The sequence below is a fragment of the Pocillopora verrucosa genome, chromosome 8 (genome assembly GCF_036669915.1).
Source record: "Pocillopora verrucosa isolate sample1 chromosome 8, ASM3666991v2, whole genome shotgun sequence".
NCBI lineage: Eukaryota > Metazoa > Cnidaria > Anthozoa > Scleractinia > Pocilloporidae > Pocillopora > Pocillopora verrucosa.
Genome location: NC_089319.1, coordinates 15,506,212 through 15,518,545, shown reverse-complemented (window position 1 = coordinate 15,518,545; position 12,334 = coordinate 15,506,212). Strand labels below are relative to the sequence as shown.

The following is a 12,334-nucleotide window of genomic DNA, read 5'->3' as shown; positions in this document are numbered from 1 at the left end:
ATTCACTCTCATCGACGATTCATTCATGTACGAAGATTTACCTCTGTTCACTAAGTTAACAGCGAGGAAAGTAATTGTGAGTAAATTCAAATTTTTTATTTTGAAGTTGAGAGTTTGCTCGTTTGTTTGCTGCAATGGCGTGTGTAAATCTGGTCTTTCTTCCACAAAAACTAAATTCGATGACACACTCCAATGAGACACAAGGGGATTTAATGCGGCCTTTTCTCAATAAATTCCTTCAGTTTCCACAGTACAATTTACGGTACAAATGTCTAAATTGAACGGACTCGGAAAGACTCACCGAGATATTAAATGAATGAAGTTCGTTCGTTCAGTTTAATTGTAACCAAATACCTCACGTTTTAACTTTCTAGGTACTTTTTGTGAACGATTAAAATTAATTGCAGACGGTTTTTAGGCTGCTAGTCAGCCAACGTAATGACACTATTGCTTAAACAAATTCTTTCTGAAACCAATATTTTTCTGTCGACCACAGTGATTTGAGAGTGAGAAAAGAGAGGATTCACAAGTTATTTATCGGCTTGAGGTAGTGACCGACGTGTTTGCTTAAAAATACTGCCCAGCCGGAAAAACGAGATATATTTATGAAAAATGGCAACGAAATTTGGGATGTACTTGACGACTCACGAAAGCGTTACCGTGGCCCGTGGGCAGAGATAGGAAAATACTGACCGGGTTGAGAACCAATCAGATTGCAGGATTCGTTACCGTGCCCTCTGAAAAAAATAATTTAATGTACTGATGGAAATATGAATTCATAATTTAACAGAAATACGAAATAACACCAAATTGATAACTCTCTATATTTTGCAAGCCTTTTGATGGGTGCGTGTTACACTCAGCCTATTTAGTTTAACTTTCTGTTTTGTTCGGTGAACGAGTGTCGATTCTTTTATATTTTAAAGCTTATCTCAGATATGGCTTGAATACAATTCGGTTTTGATTTAGCAGTGCTGTAGTAGTTTTTGTAATAAGGAAGATTACCTACACAACATTTATGTAACGTGAAATGCCGATCACTACTCTTGACGAATAATTTGTTATCATTTGTTTTATCTTGTAACTTTCTTAGGGTTCCAACACCAAAGGGTTTAGAGGTCACAGTACCGGCCGCACTCCAAAATGGCTTCATCTCTCCAGATAGTACGCTCATTAGAAATGGGAATCTTTTTCCCAGTAAACTTAATTGGAAATCTTCTGGTCATTATAGTGATCAAACGCACTAAAAAAAACTTGCGGACTCCAGTGAATTATTTGTTAGGAAACCTGGCTGTGGCAGACATAACAGTGGCCTTCTTTATGGTCGTGGACCAAGTTTTCTTTGATACGGCCAATCATCCCGGAGGCTTGACAGGTGATTATCTGTGTAAGCTCCTCACTGGAAAGACCCTCTCCTGGGTAGGGTCCGTGGCTTCCGTATGTACACTTTTAGCTATAGCTTTCGAGAGGTGATTTAACCGTTTTTCATGCTTTGTACTAAAAATTCTAATGAATTTGACACATTTAATTAAGCTTTTCTTACATTTCAATGCTTCACATTGAATAAAAAGTATTCTTTAGCATAAAAGAAATACCTTCACCTCTGCTTTCTTTAAGTCTCTCCCAACGAGTCCAGTTTCAGGCCCAATCCATCTCACCTACAGGTTTTTCAGGTTTATCCTCGAACGACGTTCTGTATTTCGAGGCTTCTGCCTTAGCGCTAACATCATCAGATTTTCCGGGTGAAGGCAATTTCATAGCAGACGGTGTGGAGATAATGTGAACGACTTCGTAAAAGGGGAAAAGTGGTATTTTGTCGGGAAGAGATTTACCCTGAGAGTTAGATTGGAAACTGTATGAAAAACTTGAGAAATTGACTTACCGTAAGAAACGGTTTTCCTCTGAAACTGAAAGTGACTGTAAGGAATAAACTGACACAGGTGTATCCATATTCTATGTCTATCCAAGCCGTCCCCTTAACAACCTATTCTGTCCTTTCCTTTTTCAGTTTAGCTTGAAATTGTAAAAAATGAGATTCATGAAAGTCACATTAACTTTCGTGGATGCGATAATGTCACTTCTTTTCATTAAATTTCTTCAGCACTGAAAACCTATGAATATCAAACTATTAAGAATCCTTCCTCTTGTGGGAACGCGTTGGAAAATCCTACAGATCTAAAGAAGGTTAAAAGCATATTGCGATTGACGATTAATTAGTAATCTAACACTGTATGATATGCTGCTTCCAAAAGATTTTAGGGTAAGGGTATTGACACTAAGGGATTTCACCTGACAACATATGGAAGAATATGGAGAACTGGGCCCTGATTGGGCCTAGCGACGAATCCCCTACTTTTCCTTTCTTATCACAATGTTTTTTAGAATACGAGGTGGGATATCAGCCCAAACAAAATATTGCTACGGAAACACTTCCCCTTCTAACACCCCTGTCTATGAAACCAATTCGGGGACATTTGATTCTAAGTCAGTTTTTTATTTTTTCCACACAAAGATGTGCTTTATTCTTATTAACCTTACTTTTCATAGGTTCTATGCAATTGTCTTGCCTTACCACCGCAGAGAAAGAATCACCAAGAAAAAGGTTGGCGTCCTTGTTGCGTCGTGCTGGGTATTTGCCTTTTTTTTCAACGCGCCTTTATTTTTTGTTCGCAAATTTAATGACGACCCAGGGACTGGGTTCTTTTGAAGAAGTTCCTGGCCAGACAATCGATTAGGACTTAGCTATAACTACTTATGGTTGATGTTTGTGGGAGTAATCCCAGTTTGTGTTATGGTGTTATTTTATACGCACGGAGCACAACTGGCTCGTTTGAATTCAAGAAAGCGAGTCACAAAAATACTTGTCACTCTGAACATTATTTACGCATTCTGTTGGTTTCCAAATTTGTTGATAAACGTCATCCTTTATTACATAGCTAACCCCAAACTTTACTCGATCGGTTATCTTTTGACGGAGTTGCTAGTGCTGTTGAACTCCAGCATAAATCCGTTTGTTTATGCTTTGCAAAGTAAGCAGTTCCGAATTGCCGTTAAGAACATACTTTGTTGTAGAAAAAGAGTGGAAGTAAGACCGCTCGCTACGTTCGATACCTGGGCTGCTGATAGCTCTACAGGGAGTGTTAATATGCCACATTTGACACAAAGATAAAACTCCCACGCTCGAGCTGAGCTCTCACAGCATCGTAATATGTAATTTTTTTCATCAATACTTAAAAGATTTGTTAAAGTTCAGTAATCACTATGTATTTTTCCTAAATAAGGGATAAATGTCTGAAAGAAAAATGAAGCTCAGGAAAAGATATCTGACTTGTCTCTATAATTTTCCCTTAAGACTTAAAGATTAGGGTTAGGATTAGACCTTTTAAAGCCTGGAGTTTTATTCTTCATGATATATAGGAATGTAAGTATGTAAAAGAATGTAATGCAGATACTTGAAGACTGGATGTCAGCAACACAATGACAAGCTTATAATTATAAACTGTAATTCTTCCAAGAAAAACTGGTACCACTTGAAAATAAGATTTCTAAAGGTTTTTGCTAGACGTATATGCCTTCAAACATTTACAGTCACATCAGTCTTTTTGAAAACAAAAATGTAAATGACAAATCACATTTGGTGAAATAAAAATACATGTCAGGGCCGTAGTTAGTATGAGGCGAGACGAGGCAATTGCCTCGTCTTGATTTTGGCCTAGATTGACTTTTCTGAGGAAAAATGCCACGGATAATGCTTAAAAGATAATTTCTGAGCCTGCATGCTCTGGGGAGCATGCCCCCAGACCCCCTAGTGGCTCGCGCCTTCTGCGCTCGAAACTTGCCTCGTCTTCTTCTTGAAGTCTGGCTACGGCCCTGCATGTTCTCAGAAATCTAGAAATGGTCCTACATCGCATTTGGGTATATTGAAGGGACTAGTAAGTAAGTAAGTAAGTTTATTAAATCTCCACCCAGTGGCTCTTCCGATTTAATTTACAATAATTGGAAATCGAATAAAACTACCTATAAAAGTTACAATAATATCATGATAAAGAAACAAATACAAATAAATAACTCACATATTCTTAAAATTCTATACCTAAAAAAGATTCCTACGGACTGTCATATATTTCGCGCTTTACTGCACGCTTGAAAACTGAGAGTGTTGCGCTATTTTTCTTTTCTTCACTTATAAGAGAATTCCAGGCAGTGATTGCTCTATAACTAAAAGACCTCTGTGCTGTGGCTGTCCTACAAAAGGGTACAACTAAGTTGTCTCTATATCTAGTATTGTAGCTGTGGATAGCTGATCTTTTGTTGACGTAACACTCTAAATATGGTGGTGCAAGGCCATTGACTATTTTGTATAGCATCGTAACATCACGCACTAATAACTGGTTCTTAATAGAAGGCCAACACAGTGCCCGCAGCACTGGTGAGATGTGATCAAACTTCTTGCTGTTTGTCAACACACGGGCGGCAAAGTTTTGTACAAGTTGCAATTTGTTTATGTTGTGCGCAAACGTTCCAGACCAAACTGTCGAGTAATAAAAGAGTTTACAAAAAACTAGACAATTCAGAATGGTGGTAAGTACTGATATGGAAACAAGTGCCTAGCTCTGCTTATCTGGCATAGGGTAGAAATAAGAGACGAGGTCAGGGTGTTAACGTGTTCATTAAAAGTAAGGTTCGAGTCCAATATTATACCCAGGTCTTTGACTGAGGACACAGGAATTTAGTGTTGCCCAAGAAAGGGGACTCTGATATCAGGAACCCCACTTAAAAGCTGTTTCGTTCCAAAAAGAATAATGGATTAATAAGCAACTTATTCGTACAGCACCAGGAGGCAATAAATCGGAGATCTTCTGAGACTTTTGCAAGGCAGGATTCAATATTATTCGATGAACACGAAAGATAAACCTTTGTGTCATCAACATATGACTCTACGCTTAAAAACTTAACAACGGACGGTAGGTCGTTCATGTAAAGGCTGAACATAAGAGGTCCTAGAATGGACTCCTGTGGTACGTTATGTGTGACAGTTAACTCACTAGAGCGAGATGTACCAAGTCGTGTTGACTGCATTCGGTTTGTAAGATAGTTCTCAAACCACTTTGACGCTTCATTTGACGCACCGAGCCCTTTCAGCTTGGTGAGGAGAGTTCTATGACATATGCTGTTAAAAGCCTTGCTCAAGTCGATTAGGACCATAGCCGTGATCTCCTTTTTATCCATCGCTTTATATATATGACCGGTGACAAGCAAACTCAGTGTTTCAGTAGAAAGGTATTTACGGTTTCCGCTTTGATGACAGGTGAGGTTGCCTTGTTGAGTCAAATAATCAGTGAACTGATTTAGGGCGATCTTTTCGGTCACTTTAGAAAGTACAGGCAATAATGAAATAGGGCGATTGTTACTAGGAATCTCGTGATCACCATCTTTAAGATGTGGCACTACTTCTGACTTCTTCCAGGCCTTAGGGAAAACAGAGTTGCTAAAAGAAGAGTTTATCAATGCAATTAGAGTTGGTAATATATACGGTAAACAGTCCTTGATCACAAACACTGGAATTCTGTCATAGCCTGGTGCTTTATTAGAAGGCATAGCTATAATCACTTTTCGCACATCTTCACTGGTTATTGCTTTGAAGTCAAACAGTTCATCACAATGAGTTGAACCGAGATAAACAGGAGTAGTTGGTAGGCCGTGAAGGCGAGCGAGCTCCGCAGAGTCATCGGCGGCCTTCTGTCCCACAGATATAAGGAAGCGATTGAATTCATTAGCGATCTGTGCATCTGTGTCCTTGGTAAAGCTTGGGCGGCCTGATTTATCACTGCGAATAGTTTTCCACATTGCCCCACTGTTGTTCTTATTTTCACAGATTTGATGATTGTAGTGCTCTCGTTCCGCCTTCCGTAAAACAAATTTAACTCTATTTCGCAGCTCCTTAAAAGCCTCCCAATCTTCCCTCGTCCCAGTCCTTCTCGCTCTTTTGTGAAGGTGGTCTCTGGCCTTCATCAAATCCCTTATGTCCTCTGTGATTAATGGGTTTGGTTTATGTCGTATTTTCACTGTTTTAACCGGAGCATGGTCGTCCAGACACGCCAACAGCAAGTCATTAAATGTATCGAGTCTGTTATCAACGGATTCGTCTATCAGGTTCATAATATCCCATGGGATGTGCGCGATGTCATTTGCAAATTGATCGGCTTTATAATTCCGAAAACTACGTGTGACGATGTAGGTTGGGGCTTGCTTGGGTGATCTCAAGTTAATAACAGCATGAACCACAAAATGATCACTTATAGTTATTTCAAGAACACCGCTCGACTTGACAAGGACAGGGTCAGAGACCAAGATGACATCCAATAAGGAGCGTGAGTTCTCAGTCACGCGAGTTGGCTTGTCTATAAGCTGTGTCGCATTTACAGTTGCACAAAACGACAGCAATGCTTCTCCCCTCGGATTGTTTGAAAGAAGTCACAGTCTAAGTCGCCTGTTAGCACAATGTCCTTGTTGCGTGATAACACTTCGATGTACTTTGGGAGCAGTTCATTCTCTAGGCATGCAGTTCCAATTTCCGGGGGTCTGTAAACAATACAAACCAGCAATGAACGAAGCTTCTTATTTTGAACTTGAATCCACAACTGGTGTAGGCCGGATTCGGATATTTCCGTGAGATCCTTCAGGACTTTTACCTTCAGAGTAGATTTTACGTAAGCACATACACCGGCACCTGCTTTTCCAAGGCGATCAAGTCTAAAGACCTTGTATCCCGGGATTTCGACAACACTGTTGGTCACGGAAGAGTTAAACCAGGTCTCCGAGATGGTTAAAATATCAAAATCACGTTCCAAGGCTAACTCCTTCGTTTCAGTGAAGTGCTGTCTACATTTGAGAAGCTCTGCGTTAAGATGGGGTATTTCCAAGAGCTTGTTTTGGTTTTTATGCACCGTTGATTGTGCATTCTTTGTCAATTGTATTCTATTACAATTTGCGCTCACGTGTCCAAATGAGTCAGGGATGCGACGAGTCTGTCGATTCCCATGAATAACAGCAATCCTATTGCTAGTGGTATCTGGACCTGGTAATGATGGATGTCGCCACTTAGTGAAATGCACAGTTTCATAAAGTTAAAACCAGCACAAGAGTTAGGATAATATGAAATTCTTTGTTTAAAATATTTTCGCCGCGGACCAGTGAACCGGCACGTTGAGCGACCGCACCGCCAAAGAGAAACAAAAGGCTCAGGAGTGGTATTTTGAACCCTTACAAAGGATGGCCGTTCACAGGGCAGATTTCCACGGGCGAAGCTAATCCATAACTCATCTGAATTGCAAAAACCTCCAAAAGCATGTCTGGTAAGCGAAGAGTAGATCGAAATAACACTACTTTCTTGAATATACTGCGCAAAGCCTCCAGTCCACGACGTCCTACAATGTTCCCATAGGTGCTAAGCTCAGTCTGTCTGCATAACGTAGAGCTTGAGATGAGAAAATAGAGCAAAAGTGGAGAGCACAAAAGGCCGTGTCTAGCAGTCATTATGCTAATAGAGGCAACTTTGTACAGGTGAGCACTGACAGTTTTTGTCCTATGGAGACTCCAATTCTCCCATTTTTTCTGGAAACCCAACGTTTTTGATGAACAGTTTCGGCCTTCCATTTTCATTTAAAGCTCACAATTTTCTCCAAGTTTTTAACATACTTACCCCCCCTCCCCCCCCATTTTTTATTCAATTTTCAGATTATCAATATTATATCGGTTGAATTGTGGATAGCCATAACTAGTCTAAAGCGGGTCAGTAATCAAAATTTAGATGGCTCATGTAATTAAAATAAGTAGGCTGACTGCCTCAGTTAACTAAGTTGGATTCAGTGTTGTGACTACCGTAGAACAGAATTTGCAATAATAAATACAACCGTTTCAACCAAATCAGTTTTTGGAAATTTTGGTATGAATAAAACGCAAAGATTTCAACTCGAGGATTCCCGTAAAATAAAACAAAGGCAAATACAACTTGGGTACAATTCGCGACGACATTCCTATCTTACTTGGGGCGACAATATTAGGGGCCTTCTGTAACTTGCAAAAAAAAAACGAAACGAAACAAAATGAAAATCCGAAATTTCCGAAATTAAAATTGGCAATTTACGAAACAGAAATTTTTTATTTTGCTAAAAGAGAATCCCTCCGACTGTTTCATCAAAGTAGTTTTGATGGGATATTAGCGACGGAAAATTCGCATGAGTTCACTCGAGGCATAGTTTTCTAGGGTTTCAATTTCCCTTCGTCAAAAGGTTACACTAACCTTTGTCACCGATGTCTGGGTAAGAATAACAGGACTCAATTAGCATTTCCAAAAAGTGTTTTGGCTTGCAAGTCAAATCGTAAACATCCTTGAAACTCAAGAATATCAAAGAGCTTGGGTCAGTTTCATTTTTCCCATCGAGCATGATATTTCATTTGGAAACATGCTGCATATACCTCTGGTCACGACATTTTGCAAGTGTATGTCCGGTCAGGAAAGTTTTATGTCACGCATTCGAAGCAGTCATGCATAATACCCTTTAAACGGCACAGCTAAAGTGCTATGTAATTTTTCAAATCAAAGACTTGAATTTGATGTCTTGGTGGTGCAATTCCTCTCTCAGATTGCCGATGCATTAATTCATTTATTAACAAAATCAAGGTTTCGCAAAGTATACCATGAAGATTTTTCATTTTACACATTCGCTAAGAGTTATTCTTTGCTAGTTTGCGTATGCAATGTACACTTTTGATGAACTGACCGATTCATCCTTCTCGTTTTGCAAATTACACGTTTGAATTTCTTTTCGTTTCATTTCTTTTCGTAAATTGCAGTAAGCTATATCACATATGTAAACCAAGTTCTTTTAAAGAGCCTTTTATTACTTTTATAAGGTGTAATTGAGACTGTTTTGTCTAAGTTACCTTGAGGGTCCAGATGAAATCGCCGCTTGATTGGATGTCATTTATCAAAATACTTCAAGACCACCCACCAAAGAGAATATAACAATGCATTTAAACTTCTCCTCAGGATATAACCGATAGCCATAACTAGTCGCTGTGTGAGACTTCTGTTTCCTTCTTCTGGCCGTTTTTGCGCGTGCGATGTGAATCAAAACAAAAATGTTTAGTTTTAAAATCACGATGAGTTTGTGCCTTGAGAGGCCTGTATACGAGACAGGCGAAAAGGTAACGCCTTTCATTTCCATGGCAAATCTTAAGTTGCATCCGTCTGACCTCAGACGTGATTTTTGATTCGCCGTATGGTGTGCTAAATTTGCATACGCTTAAAATTAATTACGTGTACGACTTGCAACACTTTGAGAAGCATTCCTGTATATGTTTTCCAAACTGGTGAACGTTCAGATGTGATACAGAGGAAGAATGGACTAAGAATATTGCATTAGAAAATAAACTTGGAAATACTCTTGTATATTAGCCAATAAACTTAAGTACGTCAGAGCGAATGGGGGAATTGTGGGTTGTGTGTGTAATTATGTGCAGAAAATGGGGCTACGCTATTGGTAGGAACATATTGACGAGAAAAATAAGAATAAGTTAGTTGTATAACAGGCGTTCGTGGATACTGTGTGCTTGAGAGTGCCGATTTGAGAGAGGGATTTCTGTTCTAGAGTTTTGCGGCTTTTCGAACTGCCTCGATGTAGGAAAATTTGAAATTAGCGGGCTGTGCAGTGAACTACGACCCGCTAAACTGACTAAACATAGTTCACGCACCAGATTAGAACTATGATAATGTCTCTCAACAAAAGAGCTACCATGCATATGGTGAGTGCATTCGTCACGCTTTGGCGGACACAACCTCGTGGTTTCCATGCGGTCCTTGGAGAGACTACACGGTCCTTGTTATGGGGCAAGTAAAGTCTTTAAATAAAGCACATCTTTCTTCCGTTGTCATTTGCAATGGTTTATGGAATGTGTTCAGTGGCAACAAGTGACACAACGTTCATGCCACTGAAAGGAAACTAAGTGTTTTAACAAGTAACTTGGTTGAACCCTAATTTGATAAATTGATGTGTGTATTTACTAACAAGTTTATCATTCAAGATTGATAAGTCTGACGCCAAACGATGCAACCTGTGTTTGGAGTGAGCGTTATCTACTCTGCAATCATAACTCGAAGGTATCGTCTGCCATAATTCGGTCGAAATAAAAGTTACCATTAGGTAGGCAGAGTCGTCAATCCTTATATATCAATTCCGCCAACCGAATTGAGTTTGTTCACCGGAATCTTTAACCGGGGAACAGAGTTACTTCCAGATTAGTCTACTATTAAATAATAATATAGTATATAATTCATGCAAAATTATATTATGCATTTAGAGCTGGTTTTTCCCCTCAGAGTCTCACTATAAGTACGAAGTATTAAGACAGAAACTGGAAATAGACCCTCAAAGATCATAACATTTGATGCGACCGTTCTTAATTCAAAATGGTGGTCTCTCTAATTATCTTCCCTCAATTTTCCCACATTACAGCAAATCTGAGTTGCTTTGCCGGTAAAGTTTATGAGTTTTTTTAACTAACACTAAAAATTTTCTCGAAATCAGTCAGCTGATAATAATTGTAGGAAACGTCAGCGTTTGCAGTTCATTTTGTTTGTTTCTTTCAGTGCTGCCTAGAGATAGGATTCTTGAGGTCCATCTATGAATCAAAATTTGCAAATAAGCTCAATTCATTTTACGGGCAGACCATCCAAAGATATTTATTCTTAAAAAAAACACTTTTCCATTTGAGTGCCATAAAAGAACCGAGACCCGATTTTGTATAAATGATGCAATTGCGATCCAGTAATGAGGAAGCAAAAGAACTGTGTTGAAGCAAACTGCAAATTTTGCTTGTACAGGCCAAACGAATATAGTTGAACATACACAATACATCGCTGAAAATCGGTTGCCTTGCTGTAGATGGTTGTGAAGGTATTCCACCAATAAGCCTTACATTTCGTTAAATCACAATTTGCTACAAATAAGGTTTTATCGAGTACCAACTGGTAAGAAGTAGTTTAGGAATTGTGCGACAGCTATGGGTTGATAACATTTCTGACGAGCTCTGACAACCGAAGAGTTGCTTAACGTTTAGCTTGAAGTTTATCGAATAATTATCGCTTAGGATTTCAATCCTAAAAAATATTATGAACAGAAGGAGTATTCAATCAACTTTGTCAAAAAATGTTCAACACTTTTCCGATCCGGTGTCCTATGGGCGATCATTAGCAATGTATCGTCAAGTATTCACTACATTCAACCTCCCAGCGGAGTTTCTGTGTTTGTTATAGGCTTGCATGACAGAATATGTTTTACCTTATCATACCCTTTTTATTATTGACAAAAATGCCTCCTCTTCGAACTGAATAAGTTTTCATAAAAATGAATACAAAATTGTCGTGTTTAAGATCATTAAAAACTAGACCACCAGAACTGGAGGTTGATAGAATCTCACTTCGATCGACTAAATAAATCTTTGAGAAAAATGTTAAATGTTTCACCAACAAAAACTAATCTTTGGTTGACAGTCACGTTAACATTATCTTTTTACAGAAACATTTTATACTTCAATACATTTGTTTCCATTTTTATGACGTATTTTAATAATTAGTTGCTTGATGAACACATTTTTCCTATTTAATTTTGTACTGGTTTGGGCAAGGCTTCCTTGAATAAGCGCACCGTTTTGTTAACAATAACTTCAAAAGATTAATCGTTCCCCATACTGGTGGCATTTACTCAGTTTTAAATGCTTTTATATACTATACTGACCTTCCATTCCAAAACCTTCAAACCATCCAATATTATCCTCTGTGCATTCAACAGGGAAGTGTAAGTCCCGATCTGGAGGTAAAGTATGTTCAATTTTAATTATTTTATTCTACAAGATTCGATGAGTCAAGACGTCTAAGAGACTTACAAAAACTTAAACTGATTTAGAAGCTTTACGAAAACAAGCTAATTACAAATCATTAACTATGACATGTGAAGTTTGGTTGTTAAAATTAGCAAAAAGAAACCTTTGCTATACTCTGTACCAAAGTTATCAGTTGGTGAGATATCTCTAGTGATGTCTGAGCTAACTCGTTAAAGTTTTGTTTTAGTTCTCAAGCATGTGATCATGTCAGTAGAAAGTAATCTTACAGTCTTGCCCTACGCGGCCCCAACGACCAACTTTCTGAAGTACCCACCGAATAGGGTAAAGTACTGATTTAACGATGCATTTAAGACATCTCGGTCACTCCGATTACTTGCTGACGGTGACCATAAGTAAACAAATTTAAGGAGGCTCCATGGGGTTTTTGACC

The 12,334-nt window shown here is 38.7% G+C and overlaps 1 pseudogene; it reads left to right on the top strand.

Moving 5' to 3' along the window:
• LOC131769984 (tachykinin-like peptides receptor 86C) lies at positions 1-3,222 on the top strand (annotated as a pseudogene).
• Positions 3,223-12,334: the final 9,112 nt, after the last annotated feature.